The sequence below is a fragment of the Juglans microcarpa x Juglans regia genome, unplaced genomic scaffold (genome assembly GCF_004785595.1).
Source record: "Juglans microcarpa x Juglans regia isolate MS1-56 unplaced genomic scaffold, Jm3101_v1.0 JmScfU0001, whole genome shotgun sequence".
Classification (NCBI taxonomy): Eukaryota; Viridiplantae; Streptophyta; class Magnoliopsida; order Fagales; family Juglandaceae; genus Juglans; species Juglans microcarpa x Juglans regia.
In genome coordinates, this window is record NW_024475745.1 from 547470 (window position 1) to 565203 (window position 17734).

Sequence of the window (17734 nt, forward strand, 5' to 3'; positions counted from 1 at the left end):
ATTTTGAATGTTTTGAGTTTGAGTTGGTCTTGAACTAGGAACCAAAATTAATACGGAAACCTAATGGATAACCATACGAAGGTTCTGATAGGGAAGGAATCACTAATTTAATCTATTGGTTAGCATTTTTCCTAAAATGATAATAAAAATATAAAGACAATAAAAATAAATAAATAGATAAATATAAATAAATATAAATAAAATATAAAATACTAGTTTTAAGCACTAAATTTGGACCCGTATGTTACAGATGGTGTCATCAAAAAAATTGAGAATAGCTTAACTGGTTGGAAAATGATATATCTTTTCAAATGGGCGTAAAATCACTCTTATTAAGAGTATGTTATCTAATCTCCCTATATACTTTCTTTCTTTATTCTCGATTCCTCTTCGTGTGACTAATAAAATGGAAAAGATCTTCCGTGTCTTTTTGTGGGGTGGACTTGGAGATGAGAAGAAGTTCAATTTGATTAAATGAGACAATATTTGTTCCCCCTATTCTTGTGGTGGTTTGGAGATAAGAAAGTTGAGTATTTTCAATAAGATTTTACTTGGGAAATGCCTTTGGCGGTGCCATAAAAAAAGTGATGCTTTATGAAGGACCATGGTTGATGCTAAACTTGGGAGCTCTTAGGGTAACTGGATATCTAATGAAGTGTGTGGTTCGTATGGTGTGGAGTGTTTTTTTTTTTTTTTTTAAATTGAAGTGGCAAAATTTCCACAGGTTATTCGCATTTAGCAAAAGTTCCCAATGAAACTAGTAGGGGAGGTATGCCAGCATATAAAGAAAGAATTAATCACAAAGCACAGCTTTAAGAGCAACGAATCAAAGTGGATTGAGTAAATTCAACAAGGTGTCATTATGATGAAGCCATCTACAATTATTTCAACCCATTATCTGCCTTGTACGCCCTCTATTATCTTTTCATCTCCAAAGATCTGATGTCCTCTTTGTATAGCTTCAAGAGTTCAGAAGCTTCCCCCTTATGAGGCATGACAAACTTCCTCAGAAACGTCTCATCAGGGCATTCAAACAATGAAGACATGCTAATATCCTTCTTCACCAAACCTTTGGCGAACAAAACTTGAACAACCAAACCCCTAGGAATCAATCGCTTTTCCAAGCTAAGAGAAACAAGTGACGGGCATTTGAAAACAACCGAAGGCTCCAAACTCATCTTGTTGACAAAAAAATCCATTACCCCCATAATCTTATCTTTAGAAGCCATCATGTACCATGGATGTCTTTTAAATGCCACAAAAACCTCATCCTCAGACCAACCCCATTTCTTGTAAACATCAACCTTGCTTTCCCATGTCGATTTGCTCATTCCACAGAAAGCACATACCGCAAGAGAAAATTTCAACCTCAAAGGATTGAATCCTATTTCATTTACTTCCTCTATAATCTCTCTAAACCGAACTGGATTGACCATGAGAGATCTAGGCTGGTATTTAAGTAAAGTAGAATATGACACTCAGGCACTCCGTTCTCTCTCAGTGTATTGATATTAGGCGCCACATGAGTTTCAAGATCAAATACAAGCAGACCCGGAAATCGTTTTATTGCTTCAACGGTCTTGTCCTCAGACTGAAGCAAATCTTTAAAGAAATCAAAGGACGGGATAATTTGTTTTTCTAAGCTTCTTTTAAGAAGATCAGGGCACCTAGATAACATTTTGGCAAGGTCAAGTCTTGAAATGCCTTTAGAGGCAAGGAATTCAATTTTGGGAAAAAGGGTTCTATTAGTATCAGACAAAAGCACCGTGGGGAATCTTCTGACAAGGTTCGAGATCTGGGTTTCAGAGAATGCAAGGCTCTTGAAAAAGTTAATCACGGAGTCTGCTTTCTCTGGAGTTTCGAAGCTAACATATCTGGAAGCTGATACAGCAACTTCTAGGGACAATCCAAGTGCATTTATGAGGTATGAGACTGCGAAAGGTTGTTGATCGGGAGTGCCTGAGATGTATTTCAAAGATAAAGATGGAGGCTGCAGAAAACCCAGTTTGTGTATTGGTAGGGGAGTTGCATTAGCGTATCTCCGATTTCGTATGGTTTTGCAGAGAAAATAAAACATGGGTTTTGAAATTCAAGTAGCGAGAAAAGGAACTCACCTATTCCTCAGAGGCAAATATCTTCTTTGGCTGAGCGAAAGCAAAATTTTCAATCTTCACCAGTGGAACTGAGTCTGAAGTATGGTGTAGGTGTTTGGAAACTTATAAGGAATGGCTGAGAGGGTTTCTTTTGTAATTTCATATTTATGGTGGGCCGAGGTACTGGGTCAGATTTTGGTTTGATGTCTGGTGCAGTGAGGTTGCTCTTAAGGAGGCTTTTCCTTCTCTTTTCTAAATAGCATTGTAGAGTATTAATATTCATCTATGCATATATAATGCATATACAAAATCACTTTTTTTGCATATTAATTTTGCCATTCAAGTAAAACTTTCACATTAGCTTATGCATATTTGAGATAAAATAATAATAAAATATTATTTTATTATTATTATTAATTTTTTTCTAAAATCAATTTTTTATATATATTTTTTGCAATTAGCATCCACTACATACATTTGATATTAATAATACAAATCTAATAATAAAAAATATAAATTTTTTTATATATTATATTAAAAATATAATAAAATGAAAAAGAATTATAATATATTATAATAATAAAATGAATGTGTAAATGAAGGTTTGTTGTGTTGTTAAATGCGAGAGAAGAGGAAATGATTGTGAGAGAGAGAGTGGGAGGAGAGAGAAATAATTAGTAAAATAACATTTGAAGAGTGAATCTCTAAATTTGTATAGATATTATTCATAGCTATGCAAAAATATAAAGATGCATAATTCAATGTGGAAGAATTTAAGCTCATATTATGCAAATATGACTTTGCATATGCATGAGCCAATATGAATGCTCTAAGGAGGTTCCAGCTGCTGATCCTATGGACACTTCAAATGGCCTACTGCAGTGAAATATGCCATTTATAAGAGCAATTCAAGATTGGGAAGTGGAAGATATTTTTGACTTATACAGCACCTGTATGCATTGACTTTGGAGCATGGTGTAGATGACAAACTGTTGTGGATTCATCCCGAGAACAAAAACTTCTAAGCAAGATCCTTTTATAATGTTTTGACTTCTCAATCTTCTATTTTTTCCCTTGGAAGCGTATTTGGAAAAGCAAAATGTCTCTAAAAGTTGCTTTTTTTGGTTGGTTGGCCTTTCATAGAAAAATTCTGACCATAGACAAGTTGAGGAAGCGCGATATTTTTATAATAGATTGATGCTTTATGTGCAAAAAAAATAGAGAATCAACGAACCATCTTCTTCTCTATTGTGACGTGGCGAAGGGTATTTGGGATGATATATTTGTAAGGATGGACATTGTGTGGGTGATGCCTAAGAGAGTGGTGGATCTCTTGGCTTGATGGAGTAGAGTATGGGGAAATCGTCAAGTAGTGGAGGTTTGGAAGATGGTGCACGTATGTCTTATGTGGTGTATATATAACGAGAGGAATGGCCGACGCTTTCAAAATAAAGAACATTCTTGGGGGAGGGGGCTTATCAATCTTTGTTTCTTTGGGCCAAGGCCATTGTATTAGAGAGGGCTAATTTTAATGATTTGTATGATTCTTTCTTTGTTAATAGGTTGTAATTAGGTATATTTTACTTGTATACTACATGTGTACTTAGATTTTGCCTAATTATGAGAATTAATAAATCTTTCTTACTTATAAAAAAAAAAAAAATTTGCCTCCATATAGATAATTTACGAATATAATATACGTATAGTAGAATGGCACCGTTTTAAGCTTCTATAAAATTCTCCCGTTCTAAAACCTTCTGAGTTTTTCATTTGAACGCCACCATCTTTTCATCTCGTTCACTCACTGTTCTTGTTGAACCCAACAATTTTATTTTTACTTTTAAACACAACCTGTCTTGTTGAGCTCGTCTTGGGTTTTTCTTTGGTTTTGTATCCGGTGAGATTGCAAATTATCCTCAGTTGTCTTTTCGATTTCTTGCTTTACGTTGTAAAAGTTTTATTTAAATTTTATAACCCACGTATCCATCTTGATAGAGTTTGAAATAATTCAAAACTTATCAGTTAATGGATGAATTATAATAGGATAAAAAAACTCTTAAGAGATAAGATTAACTCTATATCTCTAATCACAGTCAAACACAAAATCTTAAATTTTTTGGTAGTCAGAAGTCTATAAATAGGACTGAGGGGTTAAAGGATTCTCACCTACAACATCATTGTACCTCTAGCCATCGGGAGACACTCAGAAGTAAAGTTATTAGGGTGATCATTCTCTCATAGTCAGGTTAGATTCTCTATCAAATTGGAATGGAGGGATATACGTTTTCTAACTGTTATTATTTTATTATTATGGATAATAGAAAATTGAAGATCCAATTATTAATGTTCATGTTAAAATATTTAACATGTAGTATCAGAACTTCAGATTATAGATTTTTTATGATCTCGATAAAATATACGGTGAATATGTGCTTTCATGTATTGTGATTTTATCATATTGCGAAAGATTGAAAATATTAATTGTGTTTTATGAAATAATGATACTCTGACATTCATTAATGCATTTCGGGTCTCAGTGTACTTATTTCTCCCATACTATGCATATACTTCATGTTACTTCATATTTTCCTTCCTCTGTTGTATATTGTTGTGTGGAGAAAGTTGAGGATGTCTGTTACGTCTCGATCTTGAAGGTCCGAAGAGTTAGCTCTTTTTTTTTAAAAAAACATCTCCAATAATCAATAATAAATAAGCAGAAACTCCATAACATACTTAACTTATTTGTTCAATCCAAAAATATGTGTCCCTTCACAGGAATACTGAACAAAATCTCAATAAAATAAAATGACATCTTCATAAAAACTCAAATTATTCATAACTTGATGTACCAAAATAATCGTTAAAGATAAAATTACTAAATATGATCCTCCAAAAAATACTTGTACCTTTAGCACTTATTCATCTATGATCATCAGACTTTTCCAATACTTCATACTCTTGTTCTCCAGCTAAACCATAAAAATATCTGAAAAATGTTATGGAGATAAGGGGTGAGTTATCAACAACTTAGTAAGCAAAGAACATATGCTAGTATGTAAACATGAGCATTTTCACAGAAATCAGAATGCACAAATAAAACATTTCAGTTTCAATATGCAAATCTCAAAAATACATATTATCAGAAAATCAGAGCGACACTTCAAACATTTCATATTCAAAAACCAACTTTTCATATTCAAAGACCCATTCGGCACAACATGACTGAACATCTTCATCTTCTCATATCATATCAGAACATAGACCATGTTTAACCGCTGTGGTAGGGTTGTGCATTTTGCGAAAAGTCAAACAGAACATAAATCACCATATTACCAAAGCAATTGCACTCAGAGCAGATGCCACTATTATATCCCATAGTAGGGTTAGAAGTCACTATTATATCCCGTGATAGGGCCAGAGGTAACTATTATATCTCGTGACAAGGCCATAGGTCATTATTGTATCCCGTGATAAGGCCAGATGTCACTATTATATCCTGTGATAGGGCCAGAGTATAATACCCTGCTCATTTCTTCTTACGTACGCTTCTCTCTTTATGACATACGTTCCCTCTTTATGACGTAAGCAAATCTCGAGGGCAGAGATTATGTGATTTTCTGCCCCTTCCATCTAGAGACTGCAAGCCTCATCATGGGTGCCGAACCACGATGACATGTTTCAAAAGATATTATGTGACTTTTAAGGCACGCCTAGTGTTTTAAATGTACTGGAAATATTTATAAAGAGTATTTCCAGTGTTATTGAATTAAGTTTGATTTTATCCTTTTAAATATATTAAATAAGACTTCATCATTTATTAATGATAAAGAATATTATTTTATAAACTAAAGTTAGTTAAATAATATTCTACCTTAATTCCTCTAAGTGCTTTTAATTAAGTTAATGTTTACGCATTTTCAAATCAGTATTTTAATCTCATTGTTATATCGTTTTGAGGATCTCCAGACAAAGGGACTAGATTAAATACCCGACCCCCCTCTCTCTTTCCCTCACTTTTCCCCAGCCCTCTCTCTCTCCTCCCTCTCCTTCGGCTTACGCAGCACGCTGCTTCTCCAAGCCGTGTCTTCCATAGCTCAGGCCGGTGCTGCTGTGCGCCACCTGGCCTCACCGCCCCTTCCATCGACACCTCCTCCCTCCAGCGAGCCTCCCCACACCGGCCTCTCTCTCCCACGCTCTCTCTTCCTCTATCTCGACAGTACACAGCCCAAATGGGCTTGGTGCTCACTGCACCGCAGTGCGCCGCCCAACGGCGCCACCACTCCCATGGCAGCTTCTCCTTCCGCAGGCCATCATCCTCTAGCAAGCTCAGCCTCCCTCTCCCCCTCCGTCGCGCACACGCACCATACCCATGAAAATGGATTCACACGGCTTCAAGGCCATCGATGCCACCGGACACCACCATAGGCACCTCCTAGCCTCCCCCTTCCTCCTCCACGTGACCCACAACCCGTAGCCCCTCCTCCACGCACGGGCTTCCCCCTCCTTTCACGCACGGGTTGCACACCTTTCACCACAGTACGCCGCCACCCATGGCGGGTAACCGCCACCTTCAGCCTCCTTAAGCCACCATCGATCCATCCCAACCACCCACGGCCCCGATCTGTCACCCATGCACGCACACTCTCTCTCACTCTCCCACAGATTCTCCTCCACCGTGCGGCCAGATCCGCCGCCGTGAGTCACCGTGGCGCCACCTCGACGCCACCACGAGTTCCACCGCACCTCCCTTAGTCGAGCCCCAGGTCCAGACCACCACTTTATGTGGTGGGTAACCACTGCACGTGATGGACAGTCACTGTGCGTGACCGATCGCCACTGCACACGGCCAGATCTGTCGTGTTACGCTCCTTGTCACCATCACAAGGCCACTACGAGCCCTTCCAAGACCACACTTAGGTATCCAAATGCCCAAACAGTCACCGTACGTGGGTTAGCCGCCAAGTATGGCCCTTCTGGCATCATCGACCGTGACGATCAGTGGGTAACGCACGGGTTATCCTGTCGATGGTATAACCCTCTATCCCTTGGTTAATTATGTTAGATGTTGATTAGTTGATTAGGTTGTGGACTGTGCTGTTAGTATTGTAGAGTTTGCTGTGTTGGGATATTCTGTGTAGTGAAGTGTCGGGCTTATCTGTGTAGTGTGCTGTGAGGTGTGGAGCGTAGTGGGGAATTATCCTGTACAGTGTTGTGGACTGTGCGGTGTAGTATGGATGTGGAGTATGTGTTGTATTGGTGACGTGGCATGTGGAGTGGGAACAGTACAAGCTGAGTGTACTCTGTGTGTGGCATAGTGTGGGATAAGGAGAGTATATGTAGAATATACCCTCCTGGCGTATTGTGGAATGGGAAGAGTATACGTGAAGTGTACTCTATATAGTGGGTGATGCACCATATAGCGGGTATGCCATCATGGTGATGTGGCGTAACGTGTGTGAAGAGAGTACACGTGAAGTGTACTATGTGGTGGAGAGATGCACCATATGGCGAGTATGTCATAATGGTAATGGGTCGTATTGTGTATGAAGAGAGTACACGAGAAGTGTACTCTATGTGGTGGAGAGATGCACCATATGGCAAGTATGCCATAATAGTGATGGGTCGTAGTGTGTATGAAGAGAGTACACGAGAAGTGTACTCTATGTGGTGGAGAGATGCACCATATGGCGAGTATGCCATAATGGTGATGGGTCGTAGTGTGTATGAAGGGAGTACACGAAAAGTATACTCCATGTGGTAGAGTGATGCACCATATGGCGGGTATGCCATAATGGTGATGTGGCATAGTATGTGAATGAAGTACATGTGAAGTGTACTCCATGTGGTAGAGTGATGCACCATATGGCGGGTATGCCATAATGGTGATGTGGCGTAGTGTGTGAATGGAGTACACGTAAAGCGTACTCCATGTGGTGGAGTGACATACCATATGGTGGGTATGTCATAATGGTGATGTGGCGTAATGTGTGTGAAGGGAGTACACGAGGAATATACTCCATGTAGTGGAGCAATGCACCATGTGGCGCGTATGCCATAATGGTGATGGGTCGTAGCATGTGTGAATGGAGTAAATGTGGAGTGTACTCCACGAGGCATCGACATTCCGGGTGGCGTATCGCTGAGATAAGGATGGTTATGTGATTGATGGGCGTGGAACGTGATGAGTAGTGTTGGGAACTGTGGAACAGTGTCCCGAAGTAGTTATGGCGTAGCCTGTAGTCTGAGGTGACAAGTGTCACCGTGATGGACTTACGGCTAGGAGTATGCGTGAAGTAGCTGAACAAGTGTAAGAGTACGCAACAGAAGCATGACTAGGCAACGTCACGAAGTGACGTGGTTACAGACAGTCATGCTTATGATGGGTGAGGAGTTAGTGTAGAAATGATATAGCAGGATCGTGACGAGATGTCACGATGTAATAGGAGTACGTGAGGAACCGTACTCGTGATGAGTTAAGGGTTAATGTAAGAATGACGTAGCGGGATGTCAAGTGACGTGACAAGGTCATGGTGTAGCTTGGGCATAGTCTCGAGCTATATGACATGATATAAGGCATGGTTGTGAATGGAGTTTTATCATGTTGAGTGTTGGGATGAACTGTCAAAAGGGACGGGTAGCGTGAAGAGTCATACTAGCCAAGTTAAGAGAAGGTTGGTATCGGAGTATGGCCCTTGTCCCTCCAAGCAGGTGATCAACATGTTATACGTTGATCTTAGGTAATAAGGGGGGTAAGGTACATGTGTAATCTGGTTAGACACATGTGCCGGACGGATTTACCATATGTAATGGGTAATCTGTCCTGAGGACAGTTACACCGTACTTAAGCCTCAGAGTTGGCTTAAAGCCGTGTGGCTTGTATGGATGGGAATGAGGATTTAGTGTTGGCTAAGGTGCATGAAGGTTGTGACGGGTGTATTGTTAGGATTGGGATGCGTGATTCTGTGGTCGGAATCATGCGTCGAATGTGGTTAGTAAGAAGAGTAAGACTAAGGTCTTAGTGTCTTAATCCTAAGGTGAATCATGGGTTCACTTTAGTGGATAAGCACTCAAGGCAAGACCTTGAGTTAGAAGATGTGGTGACCGTAATGGTCCCCAAAGGGTTTAACATAGTAAAGGGCACGTAAGTGCACAGGATAGAATGAGAGTGTTCTAAGTAAAGCATAGTTCTATTTCTAGTTTAAGTTGATTATGCATTAGATAGAGAATGATGTTAAGGTTATATGTATGTATGTAGGTTGCCATCTGACATGCACACGAATGGACTGCATGATATGCAAGTAGCATGGAGTCCAGGTAAGTGTTACGTTCATACTCTTCTAGAGTCTTTCTAAAATATATAAAGAAAGGAAAAGAAACACTTTTCCTCACGATACTTTACGAAAAGACGCGAAAGACGTTTTACAAAGAAAATGCTAAGTGTTCAATGGTATACGTATGTACGGCCCTCCTTGGCAGCCCCTTTTTACGCAACGAAAGTATTAATTGTACCCATGTGAATGGATGGCTATACGATGTATCTATTGTATATATTTTCTAAGCAAATCCACGAACTGCACGAAAGACATGAAAACGGACGCTTTTATGGATCCTACGAACCGACGCTTTCACGAGCGCCATGAGGTGATGCTCATGGATGCCATGAAAGACGACGTTTAAGGTGACGCTTATGGATGCCACGAAAGTCGACGTTTAAGCACATGTATGTTTTAAAATGAAGTTTTCCACGAACGAACTATTAACGATGTTTTCTCATGAAAAGAAATATTTTCTCATGAAAATGAATGTTTTCTCATGAACTGAAGAACTGAATGAAAGCTCCAACTCTTTAGAGCTGGCATGAACGAATGAAAAGTAAAGAAAACACATGAAAGTATGAAATTTATGAAGACACGTAACAGCCACATGTATGAATGAAAGGGTACCAATGAATGGGCAAATTGCAATGCCGGATAAGTAGTATTGGAAGTGCACCTAGTGCTGCCCCCTATGAAAGGGATTCACAGCCCGTGGCCACGGGCGGAGTCCGGGTCCAAGGAAGACCGCTAATCCCAACACACGGGGCGTAACAGTGTGTACTGACCTATGAAAGTTATAAGAAAGAATGTATGAACGCATGTATGCATGTACGCACGTAACGCACGAACGCACGAACTTTTAAGAAATGAAGGCACTGACGGGGGAAACGTTTTACAAAAAGAAAGCTCCTTTTCAAAAGGAAATCTCGTTCAGTGATGTTTTTGAATGAATGCACGTATGCAAGAATGCACTGCATTCTTGTAGAAATGAAGGCACTGGCGTGGAAAACATTTTACGAAAAGAAAGTCTATTCTTAAAAGAAAACCTCGTCCAATGAAGTTTTCAAACGAACGCACGTATGCACGCACGCACGCGCATATAGTATGTATGAATGATGAATGTATGAATGAAAACCTATGTTGTTATATTTTAATTGTATGAAGTAATGCTTACGAGTCATCGACTCATTTTAGTTTTTATGCATGTCCCTCTGAGTGAAAAGGATGGACACGGCCCATGGGGAAGAGCACGGAAGTCTAGGCACGAGTTTTAAGCGCACGAGGGACCCTTTTATTGTAAGATTAATGTTTTCTGCTGTAAACCTCTTTTATTCTAAAAACATATTTTTATGTCATAAACGTAGAGTCTTGTACCCTGGGTATGCAAGTAAAAAGTTTTAAATCGAACGGTAATTCCCGTCGTCATTTATAAAAACATTTTATAAAAAATCACACATCAAGGACAGGCATTACACAGAGGTCACTATTATATCCCGTGACAGGGCCACATATCAGAGTAAAATAGAATCAGAATCACCATATTAGAACCAGAATCAGAGTCAGAGTCAGGACAGAATCAGAAAGTCATGCCAAAGATTTTTCAAGTGCCACATCATATCAAAACAGAGTACTGAAATTCATATCATTTCACATTTTCCAAAATAGATTCAGAATATCTTCACGTCACATGCAAAAATTATCAAATTTTCATATTCGCTGATTTTTCTCAGTTCAATATCAGAATGCCAAAAATAAGCTTATGTCTACACTAGTCATGCCGGAAAATACTTTATTCTTATACAAAATTTCATGAGTAATGCAGAACAAATAACTGAGGTCATTTCAAATTTCTTTTCATAACAAAACATGCATATTTTTCAAAAATCAACCTCATCTCATTTTATTTTTATGCAAAGTCTAGCATAGGAACCCCGCTTACATGGACTTCTTAGCTTTTCAGAAATTTTCCTCAAAATTGCTGAACAACTATAAATCATCAGCTATAAAATAATCACGTAATTTTCGTAAATTTCAGATCAAACACGTATCTCAATATTTAAACCTGAAATGCTAAAATAACATATTTTCTTAAAATTCTAAAATTATCATAACCCTAAAATATATCTCACTTTCCAAATTCATTGGTATCCACTTAATAATCACTTAACCTAATTCCAAATAACAACAAGCCCAGTATGTAAGCCAAGCTCACCATTGAAACAAGCCTAACCAAAACTACACGTTTAGAACACAATATGCTTTGGATGGCTTACAACTAAAAGGGCAAAATTGTAATATCATCTCAAAATTTATTCTTCTTTCAACGTAAGGGCTTTACGTGTGAAATACTTTCCTATTTTGAAAGCTTACCGAGAGGGAAGGGAGACTAGCGGCGAAGGCCTTGCTCACCAGAAGGAAGCTCGCAACAGCGGATTGGGGTGGTACTGGGTGGTCAGCGACGTGAAACAACACAGAGAGAGAGAGAGAGAGAGAGAGAGAGAGAGAGAGAGATATGAGGGAGAGAGAATAGAGAGTGAGAGAAAGAGAGCAGGGTGTGATGGACTCACCGTGAGGGCAGTGACAAAACGGCGACAAGGTGGCTGAGAGCGGCATCAATATTGTCTTTTACGGCTGAGGCAAACAACATGGGCGGTGGCTTAAGGGCAGTGGATTGGTTGAGTCAAGACTGCTCTGTTTCAGGGAGCAAAAACAAAGGTCCTTCGGTGGTAGGAAGCAGCGTCTTCCGTCGTGCAGGGGGGTTGTCGTGTGGGTTACGGTGTGGAAGAGCTTGGCAGTGGAACTGCCCTTCGGTGGTGGTTGTGAGGTTTGGGCAGGGTGGTTCCATGCGGTGGACATACGCGAGATTGGGCTTTCGTGGAGTGGCTCTCAGTGGGTGGGTCCCTTGCCGTGCGATCTGAGTGCTCATGGAGGAGTTCGACCTCTACTGGCTGTGGGTGGTGCACTATAGAAGTGCATGGTGCGGGGCGGAGGACGGTGTAGTTGTGGACGGCGGTGTGGAGAGGCAGCTATGCATGGGTTGCTGCGGCAGAGTATGGGTCAATGGTAAGTGGACTGGCGGCTTATGGAGGTGCAGATGCTGTTTGGGGTTGTTTCTATTGTGGAAAGAGGCATGAAGTAGGAAGAAAATGGCAGTTACGTGAAAGAGGTGATTCACTGAAAAGAATTCGGCTACGACAACTTCTTTTGCTGGAGAGAAATACATGTATTTATAGAGTTGATTGGAAAAACCCTAGATGAGAACAAAAAGGAGGGTAACCGTGCATGAGAGACGTGCATGACGTGAAACATGGAATGTGCCTACGTGGAAACTGGTTCCTTGCTTCATGGGCTTCGGTTTTGAGCGATGATTGGGCTTTTTTTTTCCCAAAGTTTTGGGCTCCCAATTCAACCTCTAAAATAAACTAACTTGTCCCACCACTTTTCCTTGGCCCATAAAAAGATTTCACCTAATAAAAAAAAATTAATGATTCTAACCTAATTAATAAGCCCAAGGAAAATATACTGGACATCCGTCGAAAATAAAATTTCGGCTTGAATGGAGTTTCAAAAAAATGCTTGCTAATCTCAAGTGGGCTTTTCATCCATATAAATCCAAAAATTTTAGGAAATAGCTTGGTGCTCGACCTGAGTGCTACAATGTATGTTTCAAAGAAGCAAAGGAAGTCGAGGGTTATGGAGAAAACCATGTGAGTCGCTGCTGTGTGGTTGTGTAGCTCGTGTACTGTTCAGCCACTGGGTATGGGGCAGAGCGCCGTGTGTGGTGGCCGATGTCTCAACACGTGGTTGTAAAGGAGGTGGCTAGGCAGCACAGTGGGGCTGTGAAGTCCCAAATGGGTGCTACCCCTGCCTGTTTAAGGTCCCAAAGGCTGAGGGGAGGTCGATGCCACGAGGAGGCTAAGAACCTCCTCGCCGGCGTCCCTGTAACGACGGCAGAGGGCTCTAAAGCCCACTATCGGGGTAATTCTACGGTAAGTTAAAAAAAAAAAAAAGGGGGACAATGTAATACCCCATATTTTAGTGTATTTTTACTGAATGATTATTTTTATTTATTCAAAAATTTATTCTCTTATTTTATAATTATTAAGTTTTATTTGGATTATTCTTATGATTTTTAATTTTGTGAAAATTATTTTGAAGTGCTTTCTTATTATTAATTATTGTTATGCTTTAAAATCTCTTTATTCTAAATTAATTACTTTTGGATTTAATTTTTTAGTTTCCCTTTACCATTGAGTTTGAATTATTTTATTTAACTTAAGGTTTTGAAATCATTTTCATTAGATCATTTTTGTGACCCAAGTTATGAGGATTGGACCTCATTTCTTTTCCCTCTATTTTTCTTTCCTCCTTTTCTTTTCTCTTTCTTTTCTTTTCTTCCTTATTTCTCCTTCGGCCCTCTCTCCCGCGCGAACTGCTCCCCCTCCCTCTCCCCCATGCATTTTTTTCGTCCGCCCAGCCCACCGCCGTCGCACCGCCATGACTGTCACCACCCACCCCATTTGGTTCCCCAGCCGCCGGCGACCTTACCCCACCAACCTCACCTCCATTCGCGCCGCCGTTAGCCACCACGAGCCCATTGAAGCCGCGACACTCTTTCCGCCGCTGCGTCGCCGTCGTACCACCATTGGCCACCATCTTCTCACCACATCATCATCGACCTCTTGGTAACCCATTGGACCCAACCCCAGCTCCAATCCGCCACCGGTGAAGTTCCACCATCTACATTTTCGATTTGAGAATTTTGGTCTTCTACCGCCCATTGCGCCGCCACCCACGGCCAACCTTCACTACCACTAGCTTCACCGACCTCCTTAGGCCCTACCCTATCATTTTTGGGTCTTCGTTTGTCCCCGTTTGAAAGTGGGTATTTGTGACCCACGGCCACAGTGTATTTTGCACTGTTACGTTGCTAAGACGTCATTTCTTGCAGCTTCGTGATCCATCGGAAATTGCTATATAGCGCTGTAAGTATTTCTTCAAAGAATTCTTGTGAATTTAATGTATTTTTGCACTAACACATTTCACTGTATTTGAACTGTTGATTGGTTTTGCCGGACTGAGTCCGAGGGGTACGGGGGTCGGATGGATTGGTGATTGGAGTTGTTTGGTTGGATTTGATTGGATTGGTAATTGTTGGTTTGGATATTGTGTTGGTTCATGTACATTGCATTTGGCACGCATGATCATGTTTGTAAAGGAAAACTGAGTTTTTGTGTATTGCATTCATGTTCATGTGTTTATGAAAACTGGATTTTCATGTGAGTATGGAATTTGGGTGCGTGTGTATCACGACCCCAAGCCGAGATGGGGCATTATCTCGGTGGAGCTCCTCTGGTTACTCGGGAGCGGAATATACTGAGTAATGTCCCCTGGATTGTCGCCGGGCGACAATGGGATCGGAAGAGAGATTCGTGCCGACTCCGTGGTCCTTCTGCTGGCGGGGACTAGAGGATGTCTGGCCATGTACGCGCTGGGCGTGGAACTGGGCATCGCTTGTTGCGTAGTGTGGGTGCTTGGCCATGTACGCGCCGGATGCGGAACTGAGCACCGCTACGAAGCCAGGACGTGCAGATGGTCCATAGGGGAGGCCATGGTGCATAGGGTAATAACGGATTAATTGGCTATTTTCTGAAAAAATAGTGTGCGTTGGATTTTGTGTAAATCATTTTCTGGAAAAATGTTTTACGGATTATTTTTGGGCCAAATGGGATTTTGGCATGTGTTGGAAAATTATCATTTTCAGGAAAAATGATGTTTTGAGGAAAAATGCATATTTCATCATATGCATGCATGTTGGTTGCATTAAATGCATTTTATTCTTGAGGATTATTTGGGTTATACTTACCTGCGATACCATGTTGTGGTAACGCAGATTTTGATGCAGATGAGGAGGTTGAGGGCGAGCCTGAGGAGACGGCTCTGCCTGAGGAGTAATCTGGGATCACTCGTTTGTTTATTTGAAAACTATTGTATTATATTTTTATGGATGACTGTATAACTGCTATTTAAATTTTTACTGATGTTTGATTGTAAATAAATTTTGGTACTTAGTTGACTATCCGCTGCGTTATTTTATTTGTACACTGTTGCATGTACACACACTGGCACTTCGTTGGGATGTGTGACCGTGTTGTCACCATTCTGGCGTCTCGATCCTTGTGTATTTATATAAGGGGGATTGAGGGCGCCACAGACAAGAAGATGACCTGAAGGTCGCTCGCGGAAGGAGGACGGAGACATGTTGCCGTCCCCTCCTCACCGATGATGCCTATAGCAGCAATTGAATGTTGCGGCGGCTGGAGGTTGAAGAAAAGAAAACTGTTTCCTTTTCTTTTAGCACATAAGGATGGGCTATTGGGCTGGGCCGTGGGCTCTGGCCCAGTCCAAGAAGAAAAGAAAAATCAAAGGGCTAATTGGGCCACTGTTGTGGCCCAGCCCAATAGTAGAACAAAAAAAAAGTTACTGGACCGGGTCGTGAGCTATGACCCAGTCTGGAAGACCTGAATACCAAACAGGCCGAATTGGAATGGCCCAGCCCAATAAAAGAACAAAAAAAAAAGAGAGAGAGGAGGGGAACAGGCTTGAACAGTAGGCCCGACCGACCCAGGTCAACACTATCAGTTGACCATTTAAATAAACCAGGTCTCGGCCTGGTTTATTGAACTGGTCCGGTTCAGCTCGGACCAGTCAGATTAAAATAATTATATTATTTTATACTATTACGAAAAAAATTTATGCACGTCATTATTGTTAAATACATGTATTAAATCTTATATACATGTTATTATTATTAAATACATGTATGAATTGTTTATTTTGGCTCTCATTATCATGCCATGTATATTTGTTTATCCAATATGAGTCAAATGATTCAAATCAAAATTAAAGAAAAGATTGGTTGCCCAAAAGTACAAGATTTTCTTAATTTTTTATGACAAATTATTAAACCGGTAGTAAGGTGGAGTGAACACTTTGTCTGTCAAGATTTATTCTCAAAAGTAGATTTTGATGACACTACTAGTTCATCCATCAAAGTAAACATGGAGTGAACAATTTGTGTGTCAAGATCTACTCCCAAAGGATACTTTGATGACACTACTAGTTCATCTATTAAAGTAAAGTTGGAGTGAACAATTTGTGTGTCAAGATCTACTCTCAAAAGAGGATTTTGATGACACTACCAATTCATCTATTAAAATAAAGTTGGAGTGAATACTTTGTATGTCAGAGTTTACTCCCAAAGGAGAATTCTGGTGATATAGCTAGTTCATCCATATAATTTAAAGTTGGAGGGAACACTTTGTATGTCAGAGTTTACTCACAAAGAAGAATTCTGGTGATAAAGCTAGTTCATCCATATAATTTTAAGTTGGAAGGAACACTTTGTATGTTAGAGTTTACTCCCAAAGGAGAATTCTGGTGATATAACTAGTTCATCCATATAATTGAAGTTAGAGGGAACACTTTGTATGCCAGAGTTTACTTTCAAAGGAGAATTCTAATGATACAGCTAGTTCATCTACATAATTTAAAATTGGATGAACATTTTGTGTGTTGGATTTCACTTCCAAAGAAGGGATTTCGATGACACTACTAGTTCATCCATAATGGTTTAAATTCTATCATTACTTGTGAGTGTCAAACTTAAAGCATTAATGTAATTAAAATGTTTTTATTGCAATAAGTATACAAATATCTTTACAAGGTTTCCTGTATAGAATGGACTCTAGTTTAGATAAACATGAGCATGCCAAATTTACACTAAGAGTTTAAGACCTTGGTTTGTCTATTTTAAATCTAACATCAATTATTATTGAGAATAGTGATAAAGTTCATAAAAATATAGTGTTTAAGAAGATTGAATTAATTGCTACACATCAAATTATAGGAATTTCTTATATTTGTGCATAATGGTTTACTTCAGAGGCATTATTATGAGATATGAACAAGTTGGTAGCGTGATTGTTAGCTAGATACAAATTTATTTTGCTAATTTGTATGAAAAATTATTTGTATCTTTTCGAAAAGGAAGAAAATGATGGTGATAAAAATATAAGAACAGTGTCAATTGAAGTTTGAAAGAAACAATAACACATGAAGGGTTAGGTGTCCTAAGTATAAGATATGATTTGAAGGGAAGGGTAAAACCTTTTTATGTATAAGTTTCGAATCAGATCTTATACATGTTTATACATTTTCTTTTTAATTAAACTCAAGTGCAAATGTTCATATCTTTTTTTCCGTATAAGTATAAATGTTGATACTTATTTTAGTGGTTGAACTCGAGTACAAATGTTCAAATGT

General features: G+C 39.7%; 1 pseudogene; it reads right to left on the bottom strand.

Annotated features, from left to right (window-relative positions):
- Positions 1-784: 784 nt before the first annotated feature.
- Positions 785-2253, bottom strand: LOC121245220 (annotated as a pseudogene).
- Between the last annotated feature and the right edge of the window lie 15481 nt (positions 2254-17734).